We start from the raw sequence: 13,075 nt of genomic DNA on the forward strand, positions 1-13,075 counted from the left end.
GAGAAAATGGGGCTGGGTCCATGGAAGGAGAGGTGTGAGGCTTTTGATGAAGTGACAGTTGTCTGTGGGCCTTCTGCACAGAGTGCACTGGGTGGAGAAAGCCCCATGTCACCCCATACACTCCTACCTCCCAGGCCTGCTCAGCCAGAGGTGGAGAAAGGATGACTCTGGACAGTGACAGGAGAGGAAGGGGTTCCCTGCAGGGAGATGACCTGGCTTTGTGCCTTTGAGGCAGGTGAATGTGTCCACAAGAGGTGCACCCAAGCAGAGGCAAGTGGAGTGGAGACCCTGGGCCATCCCTGGCTCCTGGGCTTTTTCCCGATGCCTTTGAGGCTGGATTCTGGGTTCACACCTTCTCCTGCAACTCGCATTTTCACAGGTGCCTCATGTTCCACCTGGATTGGTCCACATGTGAGTGTTTCCAGAGGCAGTTGAAATGATGAGTGGGAAGTAGCAGAACTACTGGGTCTCTTATCCATCTTTTGACTTCAGCAGGAAGCCCCACGTCACATGCCCATGGGGGCTGGTGGGGACCAAGCTGGTTCTAGACAGCAGGGAACAGTGGGGGCTAGGCTGAAATGGAGAGTGTGGCCCGCCGAGGGGCAGCAGCTGCCCAGCTGAGGCCAATGCTTGTCATGGGGAAATGTGGGCTCAGTTTTTCCAGGGCTTCCTGTTTCTAGAGAAGTTAGAAAATTAGATTTGGGGGTAAAATCTAATTTGTAAATATTAGCAACAGTTCAATAATGATGATGATGATGATGACAACATTATGTGGGCCAAATGAAACACATTATGGGGGGAATCCATTTGTGCCTTTGGACTAGGGGTTCTGACCTCTTATTTGTTGGTGTTCTACCAATCTCTTGTTTTATTTAATTTATTTTAATTTTTAAAAGAATTTTTTAGTTTTCATGTTTGTGGGTACAATGTAGGTGTACGTATTTATGGAGTACATGAGATGTTTTGATACAGGCATGCAATGTGTAACAATCATGTTATGGAGAACTGACCTCTTGAGTAGGCTGTTTTTAGGGTCTGATTTTGCCCTGGGTCCTGCACCTTATCACAGGCCCTAAGAGCTAAGTAGAAGGGACTCTAGTCTGGTCTAATATGATTTAGTATGGTCTGGTCTGATCTAGCCTGGTCTGGTCTGGTCTAGTCTAGTCTGGCATGATCTGGTCTGGTCTAGTCTGCTCTGGTCTGATCTGGTTTAGTCCAGTCTGGTCTGATCTAATCTGGTCTGTTTTGCTCAGGTCTGATCTGGTCTAGTCTGGTCTGGTCTGGTCCGGTTTGGTCTGGTCCGGTTTTGGTCTGGTCTGGTCTGGTCTGGTCTGGTCTGGTTTGGTCTGGTCTGGTTTGGTCCGGTCTGATCCGGTCTGGTCCGGTTTGATCCGGTCTGATCCGGTTTCATCCGGTTTCATCCGGTTAGATCCGGTTTGATCTGGTCTGATCGAGTTTCATCACGTTTCATCCGGTCTGTTCCGGTCTGATCCGGTTTGATCCGGTTTTATCCAGTCTAATCCTGTTTGATCCGGTCTGATCCGGTCTGATCCGGGTTTGGTCTTATCTGGTCCGGTTTAGTCTAGTCTGATCCGGTTTGATCCGGTTTGATCCGCTCTGATCCGGTCTGATCCGGTTTGATCTGATCCGGTCTGATCTGGGTTTGGTCAGATCTGGTCCGGTTTGGTCTAGTCTGGTCTGGTCCGGTTTGGTCTTTGGTCTAGTCTGGTCTGGTCCGGTTTGGTCTAGTCTGATCTGGTCTCGTCTGGTTTGGTCCGGTTTGGTCTGGTCCGGTTTGATCCGGTCAGATCTGGTTTGATCCCGTTTGATCCGGTTTTATCTGGTCCGATCCGGTTTTATCCGGTTTGATCCGGTCTGATCCGGGTTTATCCGGTTTGATCCAGTCTGATCCGGTCAGATCCGGTTTCATCCAGTGTCATCCGGCTTCATCCGGTCTGATCCGGTTTGATCCTGTTTTTTCCGGTCTGATCCGGTCTGATCCGGTCTGATCCGGTTTTATCTGGTTTTATCCTGTTTGATCCTGTTTTATCTGGTTTGATCCGGTTTGAGCCGGTTTTAGCTGGTTTTATCCGGTCTGATCCGGTCCGATCCGGTCTGATCCGGTTTTATCTGGTTTTATCCTGTTTGATCCTGTTTGATCCGGTCTGATCCGGTTTTATCTGGTTTGATCCGGTTTCATCCGGTTTCATCCGGTCCGATCTGGTCTGATCAGGTTTTATCCGGTTTGATCTGGTTTGATCCGGTTTGATCCAATCCGATCCGGTCTCATCCGGCTTTATCCGGTTTGATCCGCTCTCATCTGGTCTGATCCGGTTTGATCCGGTTTGGTCCAGTCTGATCTGGTTTCATCCAGTTTGATCTGGTCTGGTCCGGTTTGCTCCGGTGTGATCCGGTCTGATCCGGTTTTATCTGGTTTGATCCGGTTTGTTCCGGTCTGATCCGGTTTTATCTGGTATGATCTGGTTTGATCCGGTTTCGTCCGGTACGATCCGGTTTCATCCGGTTTTTTCCGGTTTTATCCAGTCTGATCCAGTCTGATCTGGTTTCATCTGGTTTTATCTGGTTTGATCTGGTCCGATCCGGTTTCATCCGGTTTTTTCCGGTTTTATCCGGTCTGATCTGGTCTGTTCCGGTTTGATCCGGTCTGATCTGGTTTCATCCGGTTTTATCTGATTTTGTCTGGTCTTATCTGGCTTTATCCGGTTTGATCCGGTCTGATCCGGTCCGATCCTGTTTCATCCGGTTTTTTCTGTTTTTATCCGGTCTGATCCGGTCTGATCCGGTTTAATCCGGTTTGGTCCAGTCTGATCCGGTTTGATCCGGTCTGATCTGGTTTCATCCGGTTTGATCCAGTCTGGTCCGGTTTGCTCCGGTCTGATCCGGTCCGATCCGGTTTTATCTGGTTTTATCCTGTTTGATCCTGTTTTATCTGGTTTGATCCGGTTTGATCTGGTCTTATCTGGTTTGATGCGGTTTGAACCAGTTTTATCTGGTTTGATCCGGTCTGATCCGGTCTGATCCGGTTTTATCTGGTTTGATCCGGTTTGTTCCGGTCTGATCCGGTTTGATCCGGTTTGGTCCGGTCTGATCCGGTTTCATCCGGTTTTTTCCGGTTTTATCCGGTCTAATCCGGTCTGATCTGGTTTCATCCGGTTTTATCCGGTTTGATCCGGTCCGATTCGGTTTCATCCGGTTTTTTCCGGTTTTATCCGGTCTGATCCGGTCTGATCTGGTTTCATCCGGTTTTATCCGGTTTGATCTGGTCCGATTCGGTTTCATCCGGTTTTTTCCGGTTTTATCCGGTCTGATCCGGTCTGTTCCGGTTTGATCCGATTTGATCCCATCCGATCCGGTTTCATCCGGTTTTATCTGGTTTTGACTGGTCTCATCCGGCTTTATCCGGTTTGATCCGGTCTGATCCGGCCGATCCTGTTTCATCCGGTTTTCTCTGGTTTTATCCGGTCTGATCCGGTCTGATCCGGTTTCATCTGGTTTAATCCGGTCTGGTCCGGTTTGCTCCGGTCTGATCTGGTCTGATCCGGTTTTATCTGGTTTTATCCTGTTTGATCCTGTTTTATCTGGTTTTATCCTGTTTGATCCTGTTTTATCTGGTTTGATCCGGTTTGATCCGGTATTATCTGGTTTGATCCGGTTTTATCCGGTTTTCTCTGGCTTCATCCGGTTTGATCCGGATTGGTCTGGTTGGCTCCGGTCTCATCCGGTTTTATCTGGTTTGATCCGGTTTGATCCGGTTTTACCTGGTTTGATTTGATCCGGTCTGGTCCGGTTTGCTCCAGTCTCATCCGGTTTTATCTGGTTTGATCCGGTTTTATCTGGTTTTATCTGGTTTGATCCGGTTTGATCCGGTTTTCTCTGGTTTCATCTGGTTTGATCCGGTCTGGTCCGGTTTGCTCTGGTCTCATCCGGTTTTATCTGGTTTGATCCGGTTTGATCTGGTTTTAGCTGGTTTGATCCGGTTTTATCCGGTTTGATCTGGTTTGATCCGGTCTGATCCGGTTTTATCTGGTTTGATCCGGTTTCATCCGGTTTCATCCGATCCGGTTTTATCTGGTTTGATCCGGTTTCATCCGGTTTCATCTGGTACGATCCGGTCTGATCAGGTTTGATCCGGTTTGATCCGGTTTGATCCAATCCGATCCGGTCTCATCCAGCTTTATCCGGTTTGATCCGCTCTCATCTGGTCTGATCTGGTTTGATCCGGTCTCATCCGGCTTTATCCGGTTTGATCCGCTCTCATCTGGTCTGATCCGGTTTGATCCGGTTTGGTCCAGTCTGATCCGGTTTCATCCAGTTTCATCCGGTCTGATCTGGTTTCATCCGGTTTGATCCGGTCTGGTCCGGTCTGATCCAGTTTTATCTGGTTTGATCCGGTTTGATCCAGTTTGGTCCGGTCCGATCCGGTTTCATCCGGTTTCATCCGGTTTTTTCCGGTCTGATCCGGTCTGATCTGGTTTCATCCGGTTTGATCCGGTTTGATCCGGTCCGATCCGGTTTCATCCGGTTTTTTCTGTTTTTTTCCGGTTTTATCTGGTCTGATCCGGTCTGTTCCGGTTTGATCCGGTTTGATCCGGTCTGATCCGGTTTCATCCGGTTTTATCTGATTTTGTCTGGTCTCATCCGGCTTTATCCGGTTTGATCCGGTCTGATCCAGTCCGATCCTGTTTCATCCGGTTTTTTCTGGTTTTATCCGGTCTGATCCGGTCTGATCTGGTTTCATCCGGTTTGATCCGGTCTGATCCTGTTTCATCCGGTTTTCTCTGGTTTCATCTGGTCTGATCCGGTCTGATCCGGTTTTATCCGATTTGGTCGAGTCTGATGCGGTTTCATCCGCTCTGATCTGGTTTCATCCGGTTTGATCTGGTCTGGTCCGGTTTGCTCCAGTGTGATCCGGTCTGATCCGGTTTTATCTGGTTTTATCCGGTTTGTTCCTGTCTGATCCGGTTTTATCTGGTTTGATCCGGTTTGATCTGGTTTGGTCTGGTCCGATCCAGTTTCATCCGGTTTTTTCCGGTTTTATCTGGTCTGATCTGGTTACATCCTGTTTCATCTGGTTTGATCCGGTCCGATCCGGTTTCATCCGGTTTTTTCCGGTCTGTTCCGGTTTGATCCAGTCTGATCCGGTTTCATCCGGTTTTATCTGGTTTTGTCTGGTCTCATCCGGCTTTATCCGGTTTGATCCGGTCTGATCCGGTCCGATCCAGTTTCATCCGGTTTTTTCCGGTTTTATCCCGTCTGATCTGGTTTCATCCGGTTTTATCTGGTTTGATCCGGTCCGATCCGGTTTCATCCGGTTTTTTCTGGTTTTTTCCGGGTTTATCCGGTCTGATCCGGTCTGTTCCGGTTTGCTCCGGTTTGATCCGGTCTGATCCGGTTTCATCCGGTTTTATCTGGTTTTGTCTGGTCTGATCCGGCTTTATCCGGTTTGATCCGGTCTGATCCGGTCCGATCCTGTTTCATCCGGTTTTTTCTGGTTTTATCCGGTCTGATCCGGTTTCATCCGGTTTTTTCTGGTTTTATCCGGTCTGATCCGGTTTCATCCGGTTTTTTCTGGTTTTATCCGGTCTGATCCGGTTTCATCCGGTTTGATCCGGTCTGATCTGGTTTCATCCGGTTTTATCCGGTTTTATCCGGTCTGATCTGGTCTCATCTGGCTTCATTCAGTTTGATCCGGTCTGATCCGTTCTCATCTGGTCTGATCCGATTTTATCCGGTTTGGTCCAGTCTGATCTGGTTTCATCCGGTTTGATCCGGTCTGGTCCAGTTTGCTCCGGTCTGGTCTGGTCTGGTCCGGTCTGGTCCGATCTGGTCTGGTATGGCTTTATCCGGTTTGATCCGGTCTGGTCCGGTCTGGTCTGGTTTCGTCTGGTCTGGTCCGGTTTGGTCTAGTCTGATCTGATCTCATCTGGTCTGGTCCGGTCTCGTCTGATATGGTGTAGTCTAGTCTGATCTGGTTTGGTCTGGTCTGGTCTGGATTGGATTCGGTCTGATACGGTTTGATCCAATCTGGTCTGGTCTGGTCTGGTCCGGTTTGATCCGGTTTGATCCGGTCTGGTCCGGTCTGGTCCGGTTTCGTCTGGTCTGGTCCGGTTTGGTCTAGTCTGATCTGGTCTCATCTGGTCTGGTCCGGTCTCGTCTGATATGGTGTAGTCTTGTCTGATCTGGTTTGGACTGGTCTGGTCCGGTCTGGTCTAGTCTGATCTGGTCTCATCTGGTCTGGTCCGGTCTCGTCTGATATGGTGTAGTCTAGTCTGATCTGGTTTGGTCTGATCTGCTCCGGTCTGGTCTTGTCTGGTCTGGTCCGATTTGGACTAGATGAAACCGGACCAGATCAGACGAGACCAGACCATACTAGACCAAACCAGACCAGATCAGACCAAACCCGGATCAGACCGGTTAGACCAGATAAAACCGGATCAAACCGTATCAGACCAGAACAGACCGGATGAAACTGGATCAGACCGGATCAGACCGGATCAGACCAGATCCAACCGGATCAAACCAGACCGGATCAAACCGGATCGGACCGGATCAAACCGGATCAAACCGGATCAAACCAGATCCGACCGGATCAAACCGGACCAGACCAAACCGGACCAGACCAGACCAGACCAGATCACACTAGACCAAACCGGACCAGATCAGACGAGACCAGATCACACTAGACCAAACCAGACCAGATCAGACGAGACCAGACAAGACTAGACCAAACCGGACCAGATCAGACGAGACCAGACCAGACTAGACCAAACCAGCCAGACCAGACTAGACCAAACCGGACCAGATCAGACGAGACCAGACCAGACTATACCAAACCGGACCATATCAGACGAGACCAGATCAGACTAGACCAAACCGGACAAGATCAGATCAAACCCGGATCAGACCGGATCAGAGCGGAACAAACTGGATTAGACCGGATAAAACCGGATCAGACCGGAACAGACCAGATGAAACCAGATGAAAACGGATCAGACCGGATGAAACCAGACCAGTCCAAACCGGACCAGACCAGACGAGACCAGAACAGACTAGACCAAACCGGACCAGACCAGACAAGACCAAAGCGGACCAGATCAGACCAAACCCGGATCAGACCGGATCAGAGAGGATCAAACCGGATCACACCGGATCAGACTAGACTAAACCGGACCAGATAAGACCCAAATCGGAGCAGACCGGATCAGACCGGAACAAACCGGATCAGACCGGATCAAACTGGAAGAAGCCAGATGAAACCGGATCAGACCGGATCAGACCGGATGAAAACGCATAAAACCAGATCAAACCGGATCAGATCGGATCAGACCGGATCAGACCGGATGAAAACGCATAAAACCGGATCAAACCGGATCAAACCGGATCAGATCGGATCAGACCGGATGAAACCCGATCAGACCGGATCAAACTGGATCAAACCGGATCAAACCGGATTAAACCGGATCAAACCGGACCAGACCAAAGCGAACCAGACCAGACGAGACCAGATCACACTAGACCAAACGGACCAGATCAGACGAGACCAGACCAGACTAGACCAAACCGGACCAGATCAGATGAGACTAGATCAGACTAGACCAAACCGGACCAGATCAGACTAGACTAAACCGGACCAGATAAGACCAAACCCAGATCAGACCGGATCAGACCAGATCAGAGCGGATCAAACCGGATCAAACCGGATCAGACTAGACCAAACCAGACCAGATCAGACTAGACTAAACCAGACCAGATAAGACCAAACTCGGATCAGACCGGATCAGACCGGATCAAACCGGATAAAACCGGATCAGACCGGATTAGACCGAATGGAACCGGATCAGACCGGATCGAACCGCATCAGACCAGATGAAACTGGATAAAATCGGATAGAACCGGATAAAACCGGATGAAACTGGATCAGACCAGATCAAACCGGATGAAGCCAGATCAGATCGGATAAAACCGGATCAGACCGGATGAAACCGGATCAAACCAGATAGAACCGGATGAAACTGGATCACACCGGAACAAACCGGATAAAAACGGATCAAACCGGATGAAACCGGATCAGACTGGATGAAACCGGATGAGACCGGATGAAACCGGATCAGACCGGATCAAACCGGATCAAACCAGATCCGACCGGATCAAAACGGACCAGTCCAAACCGGATCAGACCAGACGAGACCAGAACAGACTAGACCAAACCGGACCAGACCAGACAAGACCAAAGCGGACCAGATCAGACCAAACCCAGATCAGACCGGATCAGAGAGGATCAAACCGGATCAAACCGGATCAGACTAGACTAAACCGGACCAGATAAGACCCAACCCGGAGCAGACTGGATCAGACCGGAACAAACCGGATCAGACCGGATCAAACCGGATCAAACTGGCTCAGACCGGAACAGACCAGATGAAACCGGATGAAACCGGATCAGACCGGATCCAACCGGATCAAACAAGACCGGATAAAACCGGATCAAACCAGATCAGACTGCATGAAACAGGATCGGACCGGATCAGACCACATGAAACTGGATAAAGCCAGATGAGACCGGATCAGACTGTATAAAACCGGATAAAACCAGATGAAACCGGATCAGACTGGATCAAATCGGATAAAACCGGATAAAGTCGGATCAGACCGGATAAAACCGGATGAAACCGGATCGGACCCGACCAAACCAGATCAAACCGGATATAACCGGATCAAACCAGATAAAACCGGATCAGACCGGATCAAACCGGACCAGACTGAAGCAAACCGGATCAGACCAGATGAGACTGGATAAAACTGGATGAAACCGGATGAAACCGGATAAAACTGGATCAGACCAGACCATACCGGATCAAACCAGATCAGACCGGATCAAACCGGATAAAACCGGATCAAACGGGATCAAACCAGATCCGACCGGATCAAACTGGAGCAGACCAAACCGGACCAGACCAGACGAGACCAGATCAGACTATCTGGTTTCATTCGGATTTATCCGGTTTGATCTGGTCTGATCCGGTGTGATCCGGTTTTATCCGGTCTGATCCGGCTTCATCCGGTTTCATCCGATCTGATCCAGCTTCATCCGCTTTGATCCGGTCTGATCCGGTTTCATCTGGTCTGATCCGGCTTCATCCGCTTTGATCCGGTCTGATCCGGTTTCATCCGGTTTTATCCGGTTCTATCCGGTTTTATCCGATTTGATCCAGTCTCATCCGGCTTCATCCGGTCTGATCCGGTCTGAACCGGTTTTATCCGGTTTGATCCGGTCTGATCCGGTTTTATCTGGTTTGATTGGGTCTGATCCGGTCTCATCCGGTTTGACCCGGTTTGATCCGGTTTGGTCCGCTTTGATCCGGTCTGGTCTGGTCTGCTCCTGTATGGTCCGATCTGGTCTGTTCCGGTTTTATCCGGTTTTTTCCGGTCTGATCCGGTTTCATCCAGTTCTATCCAGTTTGATCCGGTTTCATCCGGTCTGATCCGCTCTCATCCAGTCTGATCCGGCTTTATCCAGTTTGGTTCAGTCTGATCTGGTTTCATCCGGTTTCTTCCGGTTTCATCCAGTCTGATCCGGTTTCATCCGGTTTTATCCAGTTTGATCCGGTTCTATCCGGTTTCATCCGGTTTGATCCGGTCTGATCCAGCTTCATCCGGTTTCATCCGGTCTGATCCGGCTTCATTCGGTTTGATCCGGTTCTATCCGGTTTGATTCGGTTTTATCCAGTCTGGTTTGATCCGGTCTGATCCGGTCTGATCCGGTTTCATCCGGTCTGTTCCGGTCTGATACGGTTTGATCCGGTTTTATCCGGTCTAATCCGGTTTGATCTGGTCTGATCCGGTCTGATCCGGGTTTGGTCTGATCTGGTCTGGTTTGGTCTAGTCTGGTCTTGTCCGGTTTGGTTTAGTCTGATCTGGTCTCGGCTGGTCTGATCCGATTTTATCTGGTTTGATCCGGTCTGATCCGGTTTTATTTGGTTTGATCCGGTCTGATCCGGTTTTATCCAGATTATCCGGTTTGGTCCGGTCCGGTTTGATCTGGTCTGATCCGGTTTGATCTGGTCCAGTCCGGTCTGGTACGGTTTTATCCGGTTTGACCCGGTCTGGTCCATTCTGGTCCAGTTTGATCCTGTTTGATCCGGTCTGGTCCAGTCTGCTCCGGTTTCGTCTGGTCTGCTCCAGTTTGGTCTAGTCTGATCTGGTCTCGTCTGGTCTGGTCCAGTCTAGTCTGATATGGTGTAGTCTAGTCTGATCTGGTTTGGTCCGGTGTGGTCCGGTTTCGTCTGGTCTGGTCTGGTTTGGTCTAGTCTGATCTGGTCTCCTCTGGTCTGGTCCGGTCTAGTCTGTTATGGTCTAGTCTAGTCTGATCTGGTTTGGTCTGGTCTGGTCCGGTTCGGTCTGGTCTAGTCTGGTCCGGTTTGGTCTGGTCTGGTCCGGTTTGGTCTAGTCTGATCTAGTCTGATCTGGTCTCGTCTGGTATGGTCCGGTCTAGTCTGATATGGTCTAGTCTAGTCTGATATGGTCTAGTCTCGTCCGGTTTGGTCCAGTCTGGTCTGGTCTGGTCCGGTTTGGTGTGGTCTTATCTGGTCTCGTCTGGTCTGGTCCAGTTTGGTCCGGTCCAGTTTGATCCGGTTTGATCCGGTCTTGGTCCGGTCCGATTTGATCCTGTTTGATCCGGTTTTATCCGGTCTGATCTGGTTTGATCTGGTTTGATCCGGTTTGATCTGGTTTGATCCAATGGTAGCTTGTTGTTTTAATTTGCATGTACATGAATACTAATGAGGCTGAACATTTTTTTCAAATGCCTTTTGGTATTTGTATTTCTTCTACTGATAATTCTTCATAGTCTTTGCTCATTTTTCAATTTGTATGTTAACATTTCCTTGATTATTTATATGTCAAGGATATTAACCCTTTACCTGGGTACATAGATTGCAATTATTTTCCCGAATTCATTATCTGTTTTTCACTTTGTTTTTATTTTTCATTTCATTTATTCCATCTGTTTAAACCAGTAGAAGTTTAAGATGTTTATGTAGTCAAATTTGTTATTCCTTGGTGGTTTTTTTTCTTTTTTCTCTTGGAAGGCATTCCCCACATCAAGATTTATGTATACTCATTTATAAGTGAGGGAGGGAGGTGGTGCAGCCACTCCAGATAAGGGTGCCCAGAGCAGGGCAGGGCAGGCTTATTTTTAAGTTGATTTTTCTTTTTTCTGTTCATTTTGATTCAGTGGCATTGGAACAAAATCATCTTTACTCGCCACGTGGAGCAGTGCCCTGGTCACCAAGGAGTGTTGCGTGCAGGCCTGGCTCCATGTTCCCTGGGTGTTCTGGTTTGGCACCACCAGAACTCTTTCATATATGATAGCTTCCTAACATGTTTTCATATCTGCTGGGGCAAACATCTCCTCAGTTGACTTCTTTTCACTATTTCCCTATCCATTCATGAATGAAGTCTTCCTGGTAAATTTTGTGATTTTTTTTCGAAGTTGAAAAGATAAAATGCTCATTTATATTTGGAATTAAATTGTATTGTCTTGAGAGGTCAGTTTGGGCTGAATTTCTATAAGTACTATATTGAGATTAAATCTTGTTACACAAGGATAAGACACAGGTTTCTATTCATCTAAGTCTTCTTTGTACCTTCCTGAAAGATTTATATTGGAAACTTTTATAGTTAAAAACAAAAGCGTTCCCTGCTCATTTTTAGTTGAATTGCACTGGGATCAAAGAATGCGGTCGTCATAGTTCTCTCTGCCTTTGGTTTTTGTTGGTAGATTTTATGTAGATATTTTGATGATTGATTATTTGACCAGTGTATTTCAGGCATGTTGCAAAGGAAGGCATGTTTTTGTTCATACAATTCAAGGTTTTATTGCATGTATTCATACTTGCCCTTCTCACTTCTCTCTCTCTCCATACATACATACACACCCAAACACAATGTTATTAACAACATATTTAGAATAGTTATTGCCTGCTTTTTTGCCTATTTGGTCTATCAAGATTGTGAGAAATAAATTATAGTCCTCAATTAGAAGAGTATGTTCACAAAACTCACTCATAGTTCTGAAGGTTTTTACTTTCTATATTTAAATGCTATGTAACTTGGTACATAAAATGTCATGACAGTTTGGTTCTCCTTATCCCATGCCATGCTTTTTGTCTTATATGCTACTGAATCTGGAATTAATATTTGGCCCATGCTCTCCTTCTGATTTTATGTTCTGGTATGCTTTTTTTTTTTTTTTTTTGAGATGGAGTCTTGCTCTGTCACCCAGGCTGGAGGGCAGTGGTATGATCCCGGTTCACTGCAACCTCTGCCTCCCCAGTTTAAGGGATTCTCCTCCTGCCTCAGCCTCCTGAGTAGCTGGGATTACAGGTGCCCACTACCCTGTCTGGCTAATTTTTGTATTTTTAGTAGAGGCATGGTTTCACCATGTTGGCCAGGCTGGTCTCGAACTCTTGACCTCAAGTGATCCACCCGTCTTGGCCTCCCAAAGTGCTAGGATTACAGGCGTGAGCCATTGCACCCAGCCATATTCTGGTATACTTTGATTTTTTAGAACTTTGCTTCAGAACATCTCTTACGAATAGTATTCAGCTTGATTTTGTTTTACTCAATATGAAAAGATGGACTTTAATAGGGCTTGCTTTAGACTTACTGTTAAACAAAAAGTTAAAAAACTATTGTAGTTAATAATTTCAAGCTTCCTTCTCTCATCTTTTCTGATTTTCTGCTTTTTGCCCCCTTCAGATTCTGTTGCCATTTCACCAGATTTTTATGTACTTCAAGGTTTTAGAAAGGTCATGTATTCTATTCTTAGCTTTAACTAATTTCAGCTTTTAGGACACATTCTAACCCTTATGTTTCTGGCTGCCAGATTCAAGAGTAAAACATGGCATATATTGAAGTCCTCCTGTTTAAGACTACTATTAGGATATTTTGGTTGCAAGAGACAGAAGTTCCCAATGAAATGGCCTTAATTCCAAGTGGAATGCATCAGCTCCCTTAAGTGCCGAACCCAGGAGTATGTCAGCTTCTGACAAGG

Source organism: Theropithecus gelada, chromosome 1, assembly GCF_003255815.1.
Source record: "Theropithecus gelada isolate Dixy chromosome 1, Tgel_1.0, whole genome shotgun sequence".
Lineage (NCBI taxonomy): Eukaryota > Metazoa > Chordata > Mammalia > Primates > Cercopithecidae > Theropithecus > Theropithecus gelada.